At 42.6% G+C, this 21,826-nt stretch overlaps 1 pseudogene; it reads left to right on the plus strand.

Moving 5' to 3' along the window:
* Positions 1 to 2,665: 2,665 nt before the first annotated feature.
* On the plus strand, positions 2,666 to 3,125 carry LOC117718920 (cytochrome c, somatic pseudogene; annotated as a pseudogene).
* Positions 3,126 to 21,826: the final 18,701 nt, after the last annotated feature.

Below are 21,826 nucleotides of genomic sequence, written 5' to 3' on the forward strand. Positions count from 1 at the left end.
CTGCATATTAAGATTGCCTTTGAAAACCAAGTTAAACTAGACCAAGGGTTGGATCAAGCAATTTTAACCATCTTTTGAACATCAAACATAGAACACCAATCATTCAGACAACGAAACAAAAAACACACACGTGGACACATGTGGATATTGACGAGCCAAGGATAAACAAACAAGGAAGACAGAATTATGGGTACTCCTCAGTGCTCTGCCCTTTTTTAGTTTTCAAATTCTTTTAAACCCGGCTCCTCTTGCCTGAGACAACTCTTGGGCTTGCCAAATATTCTCCTATCCCCAACTCACTGTCACCTCCTAGATGAGCTTGCATTGGGTCAAGGCTCACTCAAATCTAGACCTGCATCCCACTGAAACACAGTTCCTGTAAACACAGCCATAACTTAGCTATCATCAATGCTGTTCGTTGTTTACCAAGTGCTCTTTTTTTTCCATTTTCCATGGAGCTCCACCAAAACAGTGTTCCTCAGCTGGTCTTCCGTTCTCAGGTTCTACGGGTAGACGCCATTCTGTAGCCACCAGCGGCTAGGGGTACCGGGTTCACCTGAGAGGAAGTCTGGGAATGGAAAGGGGAATGGAGGGCAAGAAGAGGTGAGGCCAAGACAAAGTTCTCTGATCAAGGCCCAAAGTTTAATATTTTGCTTTCACATATAAAGGGTAAGCCCCACCTCCCAGAGTCTCTACTTGGTTTAGCCCAGGGGCTGGGCAAGGAGATAGCAGGTGCCAAGGTGTCAAGGCAAGCTCAGCAGGCGGTCCATTCTTCTTAGCTCCTGTAACAGACTGCAGGGCACCAAGGCCTGCAATGCAATGCATCCCATGTCCTATTGTTTGGTCTCTTGTGGTAAACAGCTTTAGGGCCTGCTCAGGCTGGCAGGCTGGAGGAAGGGCACAATTATGCAAATGCATGTTTATGGGCTAGAATAAAGTTGCTAGTGACACCATCAGAGGTTCGGAGTTTTGAGTTCTCCTGAAGATGCAGGAGATCTCTGAGCAGCAGAGGCTCAGCAAGTGCTGTTCCAAGCTGTGAAATCACAACATCTCAGGGAAGCATTTGATTAAAGTATCTCATGGCTTGTCAGACAGGAAGGAGAGAACGATACTTATAAATTAATGCTAGTCTGCCTAAATTCAAATGCTGATGTATTCATCATTAAGTATATAAATATTATTAATATCTTTCTGTTCCCTAATAGAGCTTGATAGCATGTCCTAGAGCAGAGAGAGTATCTGAGACGTAGGCTCACTAGCAAGAAGGGATGAGGATGAATCCTCTGGGTCTGACATCGTATTCCAGCTGCCTGCTAGCCTATATGGCACCTCTGAGATGTACCAGCACAGGCTGTACCATGGGGGAGCCACCAATTCAGGCATTAGCATGCCCAGAGCTTCATGGCTCAGAAACCTTGAAGAGTCCATAAACATAAAACTAATAGCAATTGTACTCTTAATGATAGGCCCCGTTCTAGGCTGTTATTTTTAATTTTTAAATAACCTTTTGTTTTCAAAAACAACCTTCTAGTATATAAATGGGCATTATTACTATTTATAAGTGAAGAAACTGAGGCTTAAGGACTTATCAAAAGCAAAATAATTATAGCTGAGCTAAGGCCCAAAAGCCATGAAATCTGTGCCCTGATGCATATTCTTTACCAGTTGGGGCTACAGCTCTCGGCACATCTCGGCACGGCTCGGCACTGCAAAGTTCCTTTGTGCTCACAGCTACATTGTTCCTACAAGAGGAATTTGAGTTTTCTTCCGTGGAGAAAAGCCATGCCTTCTCAAACTGATACAGAGCACAGAAAGAGCTAACGTCTTAAGTCTGATCTCAAGAATGCAAGTTCCTACAGAGCCTCTCAATAGACTCCTGACTCTCATACATAACTTTAGAAACCTGGTCCCTTGGCTAGATTCCAGGATGTAAGCCCTTGAACCCTTGAACTGGAGGGATGCAGATACAATTTAGTAGATGATGTCAACTGAAAAACAGATTTTAAACCCAGTGTAGTAGCACATGCCCATAGAAGGTCAGCTCTTGGAAGGAAGAGGTAGAAGGGTCAGCAGTTCAAGGCCAGCTTTGGCCATCTATCATATTTGAGGTTTGTCTGAACTACGTGAGATTCACTTCAAAACACAAATCAAGAATCCAAGCAACACTGAGCTCCTGTGGCTACAGGACTGATAATTCTCCCTAAGGGAAAAGGACCCAGCCTTACAAAGACCAACTTGCAACTAGTCCTGGAGTGAGTCAGGGCCTCATAGCACAGGAGGAAGAGCACAAGGCCAAGACAGTGCCACGTGGGACAGTCTGAGCGTCCCCAGCATGTCAGCCGTGTTTCTGGCCCGCATGCAGATTGTAGATTGGTTGTCAATGAAGCAAGAAATAGTAATAATAGTAATAATAATAATAATAATAATAATAATAATAATAATAATAATATCATCACTGACTTCCTTCCCTAACCCCAACTCTGGATGTGGCATGCAAATAAGAAAGCAACCTATCGTGTCTAGGACAATGAGAAAGATTTGGAAGAAGACATGGACAAGCTCCAATTTAAACGGCAGGTTAGCACAAAGAAAGGGCCAGAGACGAAGAAGTGGGACATCTGCCAGTCCGAGCGTTTGCGGTGTTGACCCGCCCGGAGCAAATTAAAAATGGGTGATGTTGAAAAGGGCAAGAAGATTTTTGTTCAGAAGTTGCCCAGTGCCACACTGTGGAAAAGGGAGGCAAGCATAAGACTGGACCAAATCTCCACGGTCTGTTTCGGAAGATAGGTCAGGCTGCTGGATTCTCTTACACGGATGCCAACAAGAACAAAGGCATCACCTGGGGAGAGGATACCCTGATGGAGTATTTGGAGAATCCCAAAAAGTACATCCCTGGAACAAAACTGATTTTCGCTGGAATTAAGAAGGGAGAAAGGGCAGACCTAATAGCTTACCTTAAAAAGGCTACTAATGAGTAATTCCACGGCCTTATTTATTACAAAACAAATGTCTCATGACTTTTAATGTATACCATAATTTAATTCATACACCAAATTCAGATCATGAATGGCTAACAATGTTTTTGTTGGACAGTCCTGATTTAAGTAAAACTGACTTGTCGTAAAGCGGGTATGATCTTTTTTAAAGCAGCAATTCCGGTTGTATACATGCCATCCCCGCTCCTCCCTTTCTCAAGATAAGATTGGACTTAATTAATAAGGTTTTACTTTCCATTAATATGGGGCTGTCACCTCAAACCTATAGATTTATATAACTGGGTATATGAATATGTTTAAAAACTGGGAAAATTCTATCACTGTCTCAGAAACAAGAAGACTCACCTGTGTTTCAGTTTGTGTTCACTGGCCTCTTTTAGGCAATGGCTAACCACCAGGAAGCAACTGTCTATTCTTGACAATGCTGTTTTAATTAGAATTCCCTACATCAAGGATGCTGCCTTTTACACTGAAGGGCATTTACTGTGGTTTATGTATTATATCAAATAAAGAGTATTTAACACTTTTTTTAAAAAGGGCCAGAGAACAGAGACAGAGACATTCTGGATGAGACATTATCTAATGTGAGATGGGTTTTCTTTGTTGGTTGTTTGTTTGGATTTAGATTTCGTGTGTGTTTCTGAATTTCACACAATTGCTAGGCCTGTCTTACGATCTTGGTGGGAAAAGCAAGCAGCAGAAGCCATCTCTCACTAGCCAGAGATGCAGCGATTCAGGTTCATAGTGGGGTGGGTGACATATGGTTAAAAATGATACAGGGGGGCTAGGTGAACCTGAGCAATTTCCTTCTTCTCCTAGTCTATGGCAGGTCAGATAATCACAACAGAGACAGACACTTGGGAGATGAGCAGGCTCCCCGAGTACGTGAGAGTCCCCTGTGTGTGTGCATACATCATGTTCCTCTGTCCCTCTTTCTGCTATATAAATGTATTTATACTATATTATACTGCACTATATATTGTGTATGATATCCTTTCTACCATAATGTAATCTGTCCAATCCGCTCTTAACTCTGGAGAATCCTAATGTAAGTCCTGTGGCTAATGAAGCTACTAGAATATCTACTTATATTTTAGTTCCTTTCTTAAAGATTTTAGTGAAACACTTATGATATATAATCTATAATCTATATAATATATATTATGATATATATCTACCCTATGCTGTTTTACTTCAGATTACATATATGTATTTATACATTCCAGTCTTAGTTAACAGAAGTATCTAATGAAAAGGCTTGAAGAGGAAAAAAAAAGAAGAAGAAAATGCTTAAAGATTAGTATTCTAGGGCTGAGGGCCGAGTGTGGTGGTGCTCACCTTTGGTCCCAGCACCAGGAGGCAGAGACTGGCAGATAGATCTCTGAGAGTTCAAGGCCAACTTGGTCCACAAATCTTAGTCCAGGACAACCAGGACTCTGTTACAGAGAAACCCAGAGAGACAGATCGGTATTCCATGGGAGAGCAAAGAATGGTAGCCAGTCATTCAAAGGAAAGTAAGCTCAAATGTCCACTAATTTCAAGGAAAGACTCGTGTACTTACTGGCGCGTCTAATCTATCAACAGAGTAAACTATATACGATTCACTCTGAAGTAAGCAAGCATAAAGATTTTAATTGCTTTCTTCATTTTGCTTTACGAAAGCAAATTAAAAGCTTCTGTAGGTGTTAATAAATGTGTGAGTGGGCACAAACAAGCTCCTGCAATAAATAGAAATTGCTGAAGCATTGCAAAGTAGGGCTCATGAAAACACTAGAGTCAGACAAGGGACTCTGTGAACTCTGGCTTAGTGTTATTTCATACATATTGAGTTACACCGGTGTGCATGTTTATAATATAAAATAGTAATTAGATGGTTCATTTACTGATAGGTATGTGTATATCTGGGTGGGTGAGGTGTGTTCATGGGGAGCTCTGCTTTGGAGAACGATGTCTCAGTGGAGGCTGTCCCCAGATGGGGACAACCGCATGGGCTCTTCCCACTAACTCATGTCAACATAGCTCAAAAGTCACCCTCTGCAGTAAACCCTTTGAAGGGACCCAGCCAGCAGATGGTCAACCCCTTCCTTCTCTAGAAGCTGGGTCTACAGTGTGTCTGTGTGGCCACTCAGTTACTGCTGACTAGCCCAGAGCCAGCTTGAACTTGAATCAGAGTTAGCCCAACGAGATTTACTTTCTCAGAAGTTGGAACTCGGAGACATTAGCTAAACCCTATTTGTCAGCACCTGGGAAGACCTGAGATTACGGACACTGCAACCAACACATCTGCGTAGGGGAAAGGGGGAACTTCCACCTTGCTCAGCATTGCTTATGGCTGCAGCCACTTGTCACGATTTAGTTAGTCTGCAGAGATCTATAGTGTTGGGCTTTTTCCCCTCTTCAAATTCTAAAGTGTTCAAAGGTGAAGAGTAATGCAAGAACAATATATCCCTTGCCTAGATTATTCCTACTTTACTTAATGTCATTCTGTCTCCTCCTCCTCCTCCTCTTCTTCTTCTTCTTCCTCCTCCTCCCTCCTCTTCCTCCTCCTCTTCCTCCTCCTCTTCTTCTCCTCTCTCTCTCTCTTTCTCCTCTCTTGCTCTATGTCCCCACCAATGCATACTGGACTGTAGTACTTGAGGTTGAGTTATAGACACCATGCCATCCTAAGAACTATGTTTTCTCCTTTGCAACCCCATAATGAAATTATTGCAACGAAGAAACCCATATTAATATTATGATCTAATATAGAGTCTGCCTTCAAATCTTCCTACTTAACAACAAAATGTCTTTTATAAACTTTCATTTGATTCCCAACCCAGAAGCCAATCTAGTCAAGACTCCAGTCTCCGGGCCTTTTCATGACATTGTCTGCTTTGAAGAGCCCAGGCCAACGATCACATAGATTACCATTTTTACATTTCAGATTTGTCTGGGTGTTTTCTCGTGGTGTGATGAGAAGCATTTAAAAGTATGAGCAGACAATTCGGTGTGATCCTCAAAGCATTGCATGAGGTTGGCTGCTCTCATTGTTAGACACATTAAACTTGACCTAGACACATTAAACTTGACCCATTGAGAGAAAAATAGCATTTTACTTCATAAGAAAAACACAGCCAGAGCATTACTTAGAGACTATGTGAATATCCAGATCTCTAATAAAATGTTCTCCAATATTGATACTTGATTCAATCCGTTATTAAATTGTAGTTAGTAAATGGTGCTATAATTTCTAATTTCACCATTATGCATTAAAAATTAGATCATTTTACATGTATGGGTTTTTAGCATGCATGTAGTGTATCATACAAGTGCCTGGTACTCTTGGGGTCAGAAGAGAGGTTTCGGTCCCCTGGAAGTTGAATTACTAGATGGTTATGAGCCACCATGTGGGGCCTGGGAACTGAACCCAGCTCTACTGCAGAAGCAGCCAGTGCTTGTAACCAGAGCCTCTTTCCAGCCCCTCATTATTTCACCATGGAAGCTTCTGACTTAGAAGAAATGTCTTCTCTTTCTTCCATCACATTCCCTTTATGACTCAGGATCTGGGCTTTTATGCTGTTGTTATTTTAAGATAATGCACTATAACCCATTTTCAACATTATTCTGTAACATAGTCAACATATTCCAAATGTACCTGTATCGGCAAGTCTCAAACCTTCATTGTTCTGCCAATAGAAAAGCAAAACAGAGCGGGGCCAACACCAACTTTGGGGTCAAATGGCTCATCAGAAGTTTTGTACAGTAATTAAGTAATAACCAAGCAGTTTAAATTCATGAGGACTCAGTTTCTTCGAGGCCAAGGAATGCTAATAGCACCTTCCTCACAGACAAACAGCAGCCCTGGGCCCGCTGTTGGATCCTCAATATTGAATTCACGTGGAAGGCACCCAGCAAAGTGCTGTCAACTGGGAAACCTGCTACACAGCCATAGTGTGACAAGTGCCATTATCTCTGCTGCTAGTGTAATGCTGGTGAATTTTCTATACTCATAGTATAAACCATGGCCTCACTTGTGAGCATGTGGGTGAACCTTTGTACTGTCTAAAAATAACTGGACAGTGATGTTACATACAACTCAACGTATTAACAGAAACTATTGTCATTGCTATTGTTACTGTGGCGATGGTGGTGATGGTGATGGTGGTGATGATGGTGGTGGTGATGACCAAAGCAGCTGCATAATACTTACTATGTGATGTGCCCTGGGCTAAGCTCTGAATTAACTCACAAGTCTATGCTATACATGATATCAGACATAATCTTCATTAAGTTTTTCATATTGTTTAAAGACTTCATACATGCATATAATATGTTTTGATCAAGAATACCCCAAATTCCTTCCCTTCCAGTTTCTCCTTACCTCACAGCTACTCCCCCCTCTCTCTTAGGGTCTTACCGCTGTGAACAGATGCCATGACCAAGGCACCTCTTAGAAAGGAAAACATTTAACTGGGGCTGGCTTGCAGGTTCAGTAGCCCATCATCATTATGGCGGAAAGCACAGCAGCGTACATGCAGGCATGATGCTGGAGGAGCTGAGAGTTCTACATCTTAATCCACATGTTCCACGCACCTCTCGTGTCCCCTTCGCCCACGAAAAAGGACACGGAGGCAGTGATCGGGTATTACTACAAACGAGGCTTTACTTGTAACAGCAGAAGCGGAAAGACCGCGGAAGGGCCAAAGACAGGAAGAGGCACAGCTTAAATACACCCTAGAGTGACGTATTCACTTCTGATTGGCTGTTCACTCATCACCCAATATTACGCCTCGGGATTGGCCAGTGACTTTGGCGGGCTTTCTGCCTTTGCACCTGCGCAGTTAATTGTTTACTAGTGGGAAGGACACGATGTCTGCGCCATCTTGGAATGGCAAATTATACCACCGCTAACAGCGGCTTCCTACATCCACAGGCTGCCAGGAAAGGACTGTCTTCCAGGCAACCAGAAGGGTCTCAACGCCCACTCCCACAGTGACACTCTTCCTCCAAGGCCACACCTCCTAATAGTGCCACTCCCTGGGCCACGTATATTCAAACCACCACTCTCTCCCAACCTCATGTGTTGTTTTTAAACCTACTGAGTACACTTAGAATTGTCTTCATTCTGAGATGGAAGAAACTGAGGTCTTAAGAGAGTAAGTGATTTGCCACAGGGCAGTCAGGAAAGAGTTAGGACCTTAATCTGCTTCCAACAGTGATCTTAAGCCAGATATACTTGGAGGCATAGCATAAGCCCGTCTCAAATACCAAAACAAACAAAGCAGGACCCACTAGATCACTCTGAGGAAGGGAGCACCTCTAAATCAAAGGTAGATGAAGCAGAAGGCATTCTCCATACAGAAGCGTGTGGAGGTACATGCGTGTGGAAGGAAGACGCACGCGTAGAGTCGACAGTGAAGATGTGTCATTCTGGTTCAAAGAATCTCATTTTGCAACATGCTGAGGCCATTACAAATGAAGCTCTCATATCCAGAACGTAAGGAAGGGATGTAATTAAGCCTTGGAAAAAAAACAAGAGGAAGATGTCAGCTTATCTTCCTCGGGTGCTTTATGGCTGCCGTCAGTGACAAATTCAGCTACGTCTGAATAACTCGCCAGATGGTCCAGCTGTGCAAATGTTATTGTTTTCTGCCAATTCATAGCATTCCCATGGTTTCTCAAGGTCTAGTTCTTGAACTCCCGAAAGAAACTGCGGCGTCCCACCCCAAAGCTACGAGAAAGTAATAGGCTCCCAGTTCTGTCACGAAAGATTAATCAGATCTGTTAGTGAATTCCCAGGCAAACACAGAGGGCTTTTCATGATCTCCTTCAGGTGCGGCAGGTTTAGTTGCAGAGGCCTTATAAGGCAGAAACGAAGCCTGGTAGAATGTCTTCATAGGAGCAGGCTGAGAAGCAATGTCACAGCTGCCAATCAATTGACGGCAACTTTGTGAGAAACGACTCTTGCCCCTTAAGGACCATGTCGTCATTTCTCTTTGCACTCTTAACCTGATAACCTGATGTGTGTTCTATGATTGTTCGCCTGTTGCTGACTGAGCATACTGGCCACTCACCAGCACTGTATAGTCCCAACCATGTGTGCCCTGAAAGACGAGTAGTAAGAACTCGCACAACGTGACTTACTGCCTAACAATTAGCATCTCTGTGCACTAAGAGCTGCAAAGCGGAGGGCGATGTAGCCGTTCAAACAGTTAAGCATGAATTAAACGCACTATAATTCGGGGCCCCGGAGCCTTGACTATGTAGAAAGGCAGATGTCCTTTCATTAGAAAGAGGAAACCAGGAGTTATCTAAAGGAGGAGAATCCATGTGAGCATGTGTGGGCGGGCAAGCGAGAGAGCAAGGAGGAGGGAGAGGGAGGGGGAGAGAGAAAGATGGAGGGAGAACGAGAGCGAGAGAAAGAAAGGGAGAGAGTATAAGTGAGAAAGAGAGAGAGGGAGAAAACAAAAGAGAGCAGGAGAGAGAGCACAAGAGAGATGGGGGTTGGGGGAGCGAGAGAGCAAGTGGGGGAGGGGGAGAGAGAGGGAGAAAGGGAAAGAGCATAAGTGAGAGAGAGCGAGAGTACAAGAGAGAGCAGGAGAGAGCAGGAGAGAGACAGAGACAGACAGAGAGAGACAGACTAAGGGAAGAAAGCATGCTGCAGAAATCTAGAACTTTCTTACCATGACTTGGCCTGCTAGGACCTCACTTTCTGAGCCCTCCTACTTTTCAAAACTGACCACCCTGCATGCACAACCTCTCTGGCGTGCTCCAGCCACCGTTGTCGGGCTGCTGTTCCTCACGCAAGCTTCTCACTCACACATCCGGCAATGATGGATCATCTCCTCTGCTTCCAAGACTCGTCAGATGTCTGAATGGCTAACTGGTTCAACCCCTTGGATGACAGAGTTTTCAGAACAGATGTCTGTTCTTCACAAGAGACTGAGGAAGGTGAGCATGCTCTGAGGAGATGATTCAGCTAGTAATGTGCTTACCAGTCAAGTGAGAAGACCCAGTTTCATCCCCAGCACCCATGTTAAAAAGTAGGCGTGAAGGCACAGGTACCACGTCCTTTTGCTTTGTTTCTTTATATGACACTAGTTTTCTTCCAAGAAACTAATATTATGGAGTCTTGAGTCATATCTACAGGGCTTGTATACGTCACCGTAACCACCATGAGTTCTTGAGTTTGATGGTTCTGTCATGCCTAAGAAACCCCAGTTTACCTGAGTCCTCTCTGCCTCTGGTTTTTAATCTTTTGTCCTCCCTTCCCACCATAAGCCTCACCCCTCCACTGTTCCCTTTTCCTCTTCATAAACACACTCTCACGCTCTTTCTATGTCCATTTTAAACCAAGCGGCATTGTTATTTCTCAGTTGCTTATATTAATTAAGCAATTTTTAAAAGTTAAAATAAAAGGACTTTCAAAATACTTTCATTTTTAACTATTTCCAGAGATCTTCATTTGTTTGTGTAGGACAAACATGAAAGATTTGTTTTTACGTTAAGTGTATGCATATATGTCTATGTGGGTGATGACTGTGTATGATGTATGTGTGTATGTGTGTGTGTGTGTGTGTGTGTGTGTACGTATGTCTGAAGAGGCCAGAAGAAGGCTTAAGACTTCCCTAAAGCTGGAGGTGAAGGTGTTTGTGAGGCTTCTGAGACTGCTAATGGCACCTGAGTCAATTTCTCTGGAAGACAGCACGCACTTTTAACTGCTGAGACATCTCTCCAGCCCCAATGTAGGACAAACTTTCTGTTTCTTTCTATCTGAAGGAATTCCTTCAACATATATTTTAGGCTAAGAATGAATTCTCTTGGTTTTGGTTTTAAAGGAAGTCTTCACTTTTGTCCTCAATGTTGATAGTGCCTTCCATTAAATTCTGAGTTGACTCCCGTGGCCTCTTAGCTTTTTAAGGCCCATGTTTACCACCGAGCGCTCAACACAACGGCAGGTCGGGCACTCAGTTCTTAGTTCAGTACTTTTGGAAATGTCTCGGCCACTATTATTCCAGTTACTTGCCTGTTCCATTATCATTCCTTTTTCCTTCTAAATTCCAAAGCTTGTATGCTTGCTGTTGTGGTCTCGTCAGACAATGCGTCAGTGCTCAGTTCTGGTACCTATTGGTCTGACTTTAAGCGTCAAGTTCACCAGCTCTTTCTTTAAATATGTCAAGTCCACCGATGAGTCTTCCAAAGGCATTTGTCATTTTGGACACGTTTTCTACCCTTGTGCCTTCATTTGTCCATTTCTTTGGTGTTCCATGTCTTCAGTGCATTTGTGTATATTTTCCCAGAATACTTTTGAACAATAATAATTAGTTCTTTTAGCTCCTACCTCCCTCTCTTAGATGGTTCTTTTAGACTCTTTTAGAACGTTTGTGTTGTCGTTGTCTGGTACGGGAGGTGGTGAATTGGGAGAGGTAAGATGTTGGTTTTTTTTTTTTTTTTTTTTTGGTTTTCGAGACAGGGTTTCTCTGTATAGCCCTGGCTGTCCTGGAACTCACTCTGTAGACCAGGCTGGCCTCGAACTCAGAAATCCACCTGCCTCTGCCTCCCAAGTGCTGGAATTAAAGGCGTGCCCCACCACCGCCCGGCAGGATGTTGTTTCCTGTCTTCATTTGTTTGGCCAATCTCCAGGCTGAGGCTCCCTTACAATTCTACCTCTCTTCCATTTATGGAAAGCAAAGGGGGTCTCTAAAGGCAAGGGCCAGAAATGGTGTCAGCCCAAAATGGTATCTTGTAGTTTTTCTTTTATTCATCCCCCAGCAAACAATGACTTGGGATTTCCAAGGTTCATTGCTGTCTCTCTGTCCTCAAAGAGAAAAGGACTCAGGCAGAGGATCCTGGGTTAGTTAGCTTGTTTACAGTAACAGACCCTCCTCCTGGCCTGGTTATAAACAGGAATTCTTTAGGCTCTCAGCCTCCATCCGTCCTACTCTTAATGGTCTCTGTGACTATGGGCAAGGCAGAAAGGTCCACACACAGATACATCTCCCGTTAGAGCAACTCCCAAACTCAAGCTTCAAAATCCATCCAGGCCTTTAACAAAACTCTTCTTGACTGCTGGCAAAGTAACCCAGTCTTTTCCTGAGCCCTGACAGGATGTCTCACCTTGCCTTTCTTTTTAGTGACACCGGCCTTCCCTTAGACTTTAGGCTAGTTGATTTCTTGGTGAATTCAACTTTTCTGCTGGACCCAAGAATATGTATGGTTTTTGTCAACCTGTCTCATCGTCAGTAGGGGAAAGTAGCTCTCTTACCAGCTTTCATGTCCTAGTTGGAGCCCTGAAATTCTAACATCCATGTCTAGATTGTGTCTAGTGCTATTCTGTCATTTCCCTCAGGATCCCTAACTTTTAAAGTCCATTACATCCTACAGGCGTGCTAGCAGAGTTTCTGACAAAGAAGAAAGGTAACGTGCTTCGGATTCAGCAGCAGAGCGAGGCCAGTGTCTGGCAGATGACCAAGAAACGATAAGAATGTTGACAGCAGGTATTTGCAATCAAGGGTGAAAGGTGACTGCCAGCAAGGGACAAGCTCTTCTTCACAGGCTGGGAATTTGATCAGCAGGGACCTTTAACTCGCCACAGTCCGTCGTACTAGGAGGGTAACTGATTTTCTGTGGCTGCTAAAGGAAGGAGATTCAGGGATGGCTACAAAGACTTTGGCTAAATGACAGAGATGGGGTTACTGTCTCAGCTGCTTGTCTGCATGCCTAACAGAGTAGCAATGGGCTAATAACAGGTAAGCCAGGTGGTCACACAGACCTCAGGACTTTATTTAGATCCCAGCGTCTGCCTATCACATGACTCAATAGAGATATCTAAATTTCACAATAGATATTTTAAAACCTCGGGAGATTTTGGAGCCTACAATCTTTAAAATTAATTAAAAGTTGGCTTTCTGCATCATCTTATTAAGTATTCTAATGATAAATCCCAACGTTTAATTTTTATAATGTCAGGGAGAGAGGGGGTCAAATTTCAGAGACATCTCAGCTCCTGAGTAATGTTTCCAATCCAGCAAAATCAGATGGCCTGATTTTCTTGCTCAGTGTTTTTGGTAGAAAAGGCAATTTTCAAGACTGAAATAGCAATTCCTTAGCCATCACAGATGCTCTTAAAATCCATTTTTTAAACTCCTATACACTTCCATGTGTAAATGAAAAAAGACTCCTGGAAATACACATTTTTCTATCTTGAAAGATAACTCACTCAAGCATAAAGTTAATACAATTTATTACATCAAAAGTAAAGCTGCATTAGAGGAAGCTCATAGCAGGGGGGTAAACACACTTCACAGGGTGGGGAGGGACTGCTGTCCCAGTCCCCCTCCTTTGGTTTCAGTGCCTCCACAAATATCCTCTTCATTGCTCCTGCTGACAGAGCCAGGTAGCTCCCTCTGGAGTTCTGAGTTACATTAGAAGAGCAGTTCTCAACCTTCCTAATACTTTGACTCTTTAATACAGTTTCTCATGTTGTGGTGACCTCCGACAAAAAAATTACTTTTGTTGCTGATTCACAACTGTAACTTTGCTACTGTTATGAATCAAAATGTAAATATTTTTAGAAATAAAGCTTTGCCAAAGGGGTTGCAACCCACAGGTTGAGAACCTCTACCTTAGACTGGACACTTCAGTGTTAATCCTAAAATCAATTATAAGCCTCTGGTTAATATGAAGTAGCTAAATCAGTTAGTACTTTAAATACAAATGATAAAACCAAAGCCAGAGAGCTGCTGAGTCAGGATTCTACGGCTCACACTCAGTCTGCGAACTTACTAACTGCAAGACCTTAGGAAGGATCTGGAATTCCTCAGAGCTTTGGTGTCTTTCTGTCAGAGTAAAAATTTTATTAATATTGCCAAGCTCAGAGCTCTGAGGAGACTTGTTTGGAAAGAGTCTAGTAGATAGTTAGCATAGAGTATGCACAGGTTAACGTTTCATCGTCACCATCAGTATCACCATCACCACAATCAACACAACTGTCTGGCCACTTTGCTGTTCATGCTACAATCCCATCTGCTCATATTTATCCGGACACACATTTAGCCAGGTGCCAGGCTCTCCCCTAGGAGTTTGTGCATAGTAAAGTAAAACCACAAAATCTGTCCCTTCTGCCACCTAGCAGCAGGATACTACATTTACTTGAACTTGAGTTCCCTTTCAAACATAACTAACCTGGACCAAGGTTAGAGTGCTGTTGCAACTGGCTCTGCTCTATTTGGCTTGAGACAAAAGACTTAACAATGCCTGAATAGTTACTATGTTGCGGCCTGCTCCGCTCTGCCTGGCTTGGCCTTTAAAAGGCTGGGATTAAAGACATACGCCACCACTGCCCAGCTTCAAACTGCCACTCCGGTCTTCGGGTCAGAGTCTAGAGAGAGAGAGTGGAGACGCAAGGAATGGAGACAAGACAGAGGTTCTGATCAAGTCTCAAGTCTTTTTTATTGAAGGGAAATCTGGGGTATTTATACACTTTTGCCACGCCCCTTGTAGGCGTGGCTAGCATGTGGATAGCTGCTTTCTAGCCACTTTCTGCTAAAAGTCAGCTCCCAACAGAGTGCGGTATCTGAGACACTTGTACGGGCAGTGATCCTTTCCTCAACTCTGTATCAGGTACCTTGCTAGCCATTTCAGTCATAGAGTTGAAGAGGCGAGGGGTAGCAGACAATATTAGTTTGAAAGTAGAGTATAAAAATGCTTGTTCAATGATGCAGCATTAGGCCTTCTTAGTCTTCAGAGAATGAGAAGACATTTTCTAGCCAAGTGTTGAGGTGTTTTATACAGGCAAATCAAGAGAAAGGGACAGATTATGTTTGGAGATGACTTGGGAGACAATGGCGAAGGGCACCATTTAAGTTGTTGTGTACCTGTTGTGTGTGGTACATGCTTGGTAATTTGCAAATCCTTTGATCTTTGTGATAGTATAAAAGGGCGGTATTACTAATCATAGCAAAGCCATAAAGAGCTAAGCCTACGTAGGAGAGAATAAAACACTTACACGGTGTACAGATTGATTTTATTGGGGTTCTAGGCTTCTAGTCTGGCACAAATGTCACCCAGATTAGATCAAGGCAGCTGAAGGAATTTGTACCCTCACTTGACTTTTTCTAACTCTTCCATCCTTGGTGTGTATGTGGTCTTCTTCATCCATCCCCAAACTCCTCGGGCCACTACCTCCCATTATTCATTCTTCCTTGGATGCTAAGTCTAAGGGCTCTAGGATTACATGGGTCCTGACTGGGAAATCTCCGTATATTCAGTTCACATCAGCTGTTTACCAGCCCTGATTTCACCTGTAACCTTAATTCCCCTTTCCCATGTGACTTGACATGTTGACAAGTTCCAGAGATTAAGACACGGATGCTTTGCAGAGAAAAAGAGTATCATTCTGCCTACCTACCACAGCTTGGTAGTGACAGAGAGATCAGGATAAAGTTTATTAGGGTTTTATCCCAGCTGCCAGGGAACCATTGAGGGTTCTTAAGTACTAAAACAATATAAATAAATCTGTATTTTACATAAGCAACCATTGGGTCACAGTGAAACAAGCAGCCAAAGGGGGAAGAATGCAGGTCATTATTCAGTAGGAATTAGTGAATCAGTCTGTGGAGAAATGAAGTACTGTGGAACATCTCAGAAGCAGAATGAGCCTGTCTGTTGGGATGTGGAGATGCAAGGAGGGAAAGAGCTGCAATTTGATGCTTGGTGCTCTAGTGCAGGTGGTTGGGCACTGGCCTTGTTCCTTGCATTCCTATGTGCTTGACTCTTCGGAGTTCAGTTATCTGTTTTAATCGTTATCCATGAAATACTTGTCCATACATTGGCCAAGGACAAGGAAGTAGGCTTCAGGCAGGAATCTGACATTAGACTAGAACAAAGAAGTCATCTCAGGCAGGAATCTAAATATTAGGTTAGAACAAAGAAGCAATTTCAGACAAGAATCTAAATTTTAGGCTAGAACAAGGAAATAGGCTTCAGACATGAAAATGACCTTGGGCGAGGACAGGGAAGTAGGCTCAGATACTTTGGTCATCCTGATAAGCCTTTAGAAACAGTGAACATGGGAGTGTTCGAGTAATTGGGTTTAATGCCTTGCTTTTTCTTTGACTATTTGTGTTTATTGTATTGCTTGTTCCTCAATTATTTGCATCTATTGTATTGCCAGACCCTCAACCTAGAACTGACCTTAATACATGCATGTAATCAAAATGGTATAAAGATATAAAAAGGAAGAGGGGGTATAGAATAGAGGGTTCTAGGAAGGGGAAATGGGGAAAGGGGATGACATCTGTATTGTAAATAAAATATCCAATAAAATAAATAAATGACAAAAAAAGAAAGAAAGACTTGTCCATAGTCAGACTGTGAATATAGCTGGAGGTTTGGGGAAAATGATGAAATAAAAGCACCAAATTCCCTGTTGTAAGGGTCTCAGCTCCTGATTGACAGAGAAATGTACAATAAACATAATTCATAAGTATGTATGAGTTTTATTAGAGTGTGGCTCTAGTCACCAAGGAGGAGGAAATAGCAGGGTAATTTGCTTCAGGAATATGGAGGTCAGTAGGTAAGACACCAGGTGGTCCAAGTCGGCCTCAGTCAGAAAGTGACATTTGAGCAGGAACTTGAGAGAGACAAAGGGAGTCATCCTGTGAGCATCTTGGGAGGTTTGTTCCTGCCAGGTGAGAAGTTACTGCAGAGCCCCCAAGTTGAATAAGACTATGTTTGAAGAAAAATTAGAGGACCTGGTGGCCGTAGCAGAATGACTTAAAGGTGATTATCCTATCCACGATAGAGAAACTGGCTCGACTAGCAATTGGACACTTGTAAGAAAAAAAGAGCCTAGAGGAAAAAACCAGTGGTACCCCAGTGTCTGGAGACAGACAAGACATGCTCCTCATTCTTCCTGTGGTCTTAGCTACACATGGCTTCTCTTGATACAAGATTCAACTGAGAAGAAGCTCCTGTTTGCTGAGCTCCAACCCTGTGGTGGACTCTACGTGTATCACTTTGATTGTCAATGGGATCCTGGGAGGTAGACAGGCTGGTTTATCCCTGCCAGCAAGGAAATGGTCCAAGATGACATAGCTAGAAAGTAACAGCAAAGATCCCTCTCATCTGGCTGTCTGTCTCCATGTTCTGTACTACATAAACAGCCAAGTAGTACAGGAAGTGGTCCTTCCTGAGCCAGCAGGATGGCTCAGTGGGTAAAACTGCCTGGTACATAAGCCTGATGACTTGAGTTCTAACCTACAGTGAAGAGAAAGAGCCAGTTCCCCCAAATCAACCGTGACCCGCATACATGTGCAATGCATGGATATTTCCCAACAATAATAAAGTATGAAATCCTTCTCTCTCCCTTCCTCAAATCCCATCACCAATAATTCACTTCTAAAATAAAAAGTGGGTGGCATATAAGCTCCTTACATCTTTTAGTGAATTGGCAAGCCATCCACCCATCCAACCACCATTCACAGATCCACCCATCCTCCCATTCATCCAATCATTCACCCACTTATCTACTCACCCATCTACCTATACACTCTTTCACCCATCACCCACTCACCCATCCATCCTCTCACCCACCCATCCACCTATCTACCCGCCTATCCACCCATCCATCCATCCACCCATCCATCCATCCACTCATCCATTCACCCACCGATCTACCTACCCACCCACCCATCCACTCTCTCACCTATCCATCCATCCATCTGTTCATTTGTGAATCCAGAGTTTCTAATCAGTTACTGAACGTTGGGCGCTGGGCTGTGGCTTTTCTACATGGTGCAAGGGACCTGACAGCTAAAAAGTCTTACAGGGAACACAAAAAGTGGGGCCGTAAGGACAAATTGCACTTGTGTGAAGCTTTGCCTCTGGGAAGGTTCACATTTATCACTCGGTAACCATTAAGTCACCACACAGAGGACGATGCTCATCCTTTCTGCTGGGTAGTGTTCCCTCCGTAGCTAATTGCCTTCCATCTCTGGCCTGGTTCTTGTCAGTTTGGCACACTGTTATTACATACAGTAACGGTGTGTAAGATATTAGCTTGTCATTATATATAAATGTGTCTAAGGAAAACTCATTTCCAAGAATCATTTTTGAAAATGAATCCAGAAGAGAGGTAAAAGCTTATTTTCTGTCTCCAAGGACAACATAAAATAACTCTGAGGCTTGTAATGAGGATCGTTTAAGGTGGCTTTATGCCCCGTGGGAATACCAAATACTCTGGGATGTTAGATGAAGCCCAGGAAACAGTTAAGCTGGATGTAAGCAGACTTACAACCTTCCTCTGTTCCTCCTGGGCCATTTTCTCCTGAAGGATGTGAACAGCCCACTTCCTATGATTCTATTTATTGTATTATTATGGTTAATAACACGTGACCAGAAAATAATTTTTAATATTTTCCCCTTGGTGCCATTAAGTTTAATTTCCTTGTTTCAATAACCTAGCATCCGTGCCTCATCTGACAGTAGAACTTTTCGCTTTTATTATCTATTAAAGTAATACTTTAATTTACTATGAAATGTATACTTCATACAAGTCTTTCTTCATAGGGTTTGCAATGCTCCCGAGAGCCAAGCACATTTTGTAAGCCAGTATTTGCCCGGTTTGTTTCAGACAGCTTTTACCACTAAGCAATAACTATGCAAAGTAGAAACATTGTGTCCCCAGAACGACAGTGCCTGCCTGTGGGAGGTATTCAAGGGTGCATGACAAATGAACATTAAAATGACCACCCTCATCTGTGATCACACACAACAGCCAAGCCGGCTTTCTGAATCATAAGTTTTCTTACAAAGTGAAGCAAAAGAATTTAGATGTCTACTCACCTGAAAAGCTGATACTTTAGGGGTTTTTAAACCTTAAATGTCACAAGCAGCTGCTAAAGACCTGTTGTTAAGAAGTCTGTTCTGGGGAGAAGGAAGAGGAGGAGCGAGGGAGCAGAGATGTAGGAGGATGGAGGACCACGCTTGGATGGAGAGCAGTCCTGGGTAACGACTTATGTCTAGGTTAGTTAATTGGGAAACACCTCCAGTTGTGTGGGCATCTTGTTATTGAGCATTACCAAACATATAAAGCCTTTGGTAAATCTTTAACAAAAAAAAAGTCTATTCTGGGTGCTAATATAGACACCATGCCTGCCCTACAGAGGCTTAATGGTCTAGCACAAACCTGGTATTCCTTCTGTAGGAAACCGTAGTGATCTCACAATCTCAAGTTGCTTCTCCTGCACAGCCCTCCAAGTCCTCCATGGTGGCACTCCTCTGGCACCCGAGGAACAGATCAAGCTACGGCTCTGCAGCTGGATGACCCAAGCTCAAGTCCTAGCCAAATGCTATTTCTGTGGCTTTGGGTAACTTTCTTGCTTCTGTTGTATCTCAGGTTTCTCATTTGCAAAGTAGGAATTAAGGTCTCTCACAGACATACTGTGATAATAAGCTTGTGTTTGTAAAATGTACAAAATCTCATAAGCACGGTGCAGATACATTCTGTTAAACACAGGGCATTTGGTTTATTGTTGCCACTTTGTTATGAGGGATATTTCTGCATGTGTGTTGCGATTCTAATGTGTTTTCTAATTAATATACATATTCTTAGCAGAAATGTGCTTATTAGTCTTTAGAATTACACATGATCATTATAAAACACTTAAATTATATAGAGAAGGGTAACGTGTCTCTTCAATTCTACTGCAAAGATAGCCACAGTTCATTTTGGCAGGCCTTCTGTATGATAATTTAAAAACGCATAGATCTATTTTCAACAACAACAAAGAGCTTTATTCTGTGCATCCAGTTAACATGTTTGCATGATCAATTCAGGCGATCTGTGTATAAGGATCTATAGTTGATACAAGCATCATTTCACTTATGGCACATAGACTGTCTACTCCTTATAGTTGGGCTACAGAGATCAAGCTAAGGCACATACATTTAAAAGGGAAAAAAAAATCACTGAATTCATGCTGTATTTCCATAGAAAAAAAGGTCTGGAGTATAAGTGTATATAAAATAACACACACCAAAGTTGACCAGACCCAAATTCTATATACCTCCATGAACTTCCATCCAGTGAGACAGCAGGCATTCAGAACAGATGCTGTAGAGGTTCACAAAAGATTCACCCTTTTGGTATCTACTTTATACACTCTTCTACGACCCAACCCAAAAACCCCAAAATTTTTGTGTGTGACAATTTTATTTATGGTCAATGTTTTTACAATAAAGTTGTATTTAGTTGAAATAAAGCTTTCAACTAGCATGATGTGTCTATTTCTCAGGGTTGACTTAAGACAAAATAAAGTAATAACATAAATATGCCAGAGCCCTACTAACTGCTTAGCAGATTCTGGCAATCACTCCAATTGTCTGAAGTCAGCAGGGATGCTTAGTCTTTGTTTTTGATATAGGGTCTATGTTGTCCTGGAACTTGCTAGGTAGATCAGGCTGGCCTCAAATTCAAAGATCCAACAGTCTCTACCTCCTGAGTGCTGGGATTAAAGGTGTGCATCACAACACCCAGCCTCCACTTTAAGCCTTAACAATGCACAGGGTGAAACTGCTCTGGATCTGCCCTGGCACTTGAATTCTATTCTTCAATGACTAGGTACTCTGCCAAACCTCAGCCAGGAAATAACATCTTACTGTGATCCTTTCAGCCACTGAAAATGATCCACATGGTACTTGCCGATTAACATGACAGGTTAAAAATATGTCTGATGACACCAAAGGAATAGCACTTGTAATCAATGTGTCATTACATCATTCAGCTTGCCTACAATGAGAGATTGGTTCAGAGAGTACCATTGAGAACCCAGCACTTGGCCAATGAGGAGAGTGGGTGATTGCTGAACAGGACTCACTTCTGCTTTTTATGTGAAAAAAAAAAAAAAAAAAGCTTCTCCTAACCCCAAGTTTCTTACCTTTTACTTCCAGATCTGGGAAGACTTTCTAGAGGACTTCCCTGCATGTTTATGCAGTAGCATCTCCCTCTACCGAACTAAGACAACCAAAAATGTTCCCAGATGTTGCCAAATGTTTCCCAGAGTCCAAAAACAACTCTTGTGAACCACTGGTATAATATCTATATCATTTGTATAGCATCTTCACTTGGCAAATACATGTGATATTTATAATGGTTGTGATATTTATAGGTAAGGTAGATATTCTTTCCCAGCTCTTTAGAGATGAGGGAACAATGAGCCATTTCTGCTAAATGTTATGAAAGCAAGATTCACATTTGAAGCCATCAAGACGGCATGAGAGGCCAAAAATGGAAGTTTTCATTTTAAATTTTTATTTTAGCAACGCGGTCAGTGACTTACTTCAAAGACCACAAAGGAAATGACCACTCAGCTAATATCAAAGAAGACTCCAAATAAAAATAAGAGACACAGCCATATGATTCAGAAGTAATTTTAAGTTGAATCTGTTAGTTGTTGAGATAATACCATGAAGAACAACTGGCTTGTTCCTGAAGAGCCAGGAAACGGGGTAACATGCGAATGTCTCCAGGAGGTGTGGTGGTGCATCTTTAGGGGGGGTTGCACATCCCACCCATAAAGTCTACACATTAATGTGGTTAAAGGAAAACACAGAGATTAAACTAGGTTAAAAAAAAAACAAAACATAGCACCGACAGGCTTCAAGCATCGACATCTTAGAGAAAAGGAAGCAATCTGCAGATATTATGGGAGGTTTCTAGATTCTTCCCCTTAAAGAGATAGCATCTCAAGGAGACGGGAAATAAGACAAGGGACAACTGGAAATCCATCAAGGTCGTCAACTCACACTTGAACCCTGCGTGCTGTGAGCAGGACCTCTATTAACTTGCA

Source organism: Arvicanthis niloticus, chromosome 13 (genome assembly GCF_011762505.2).
Source record: "Arvicanthis niloticus isolate mArvNil1 chromosome 13, mArvNil1.pat.X, whole genome shotgun sequence".
Lineage (NCBI taxonomy): Eukaryota > Metazoa > Chordata > Mammalia > Rodentia > Muridae > Arvicanthis > Arvicanthis niloticus.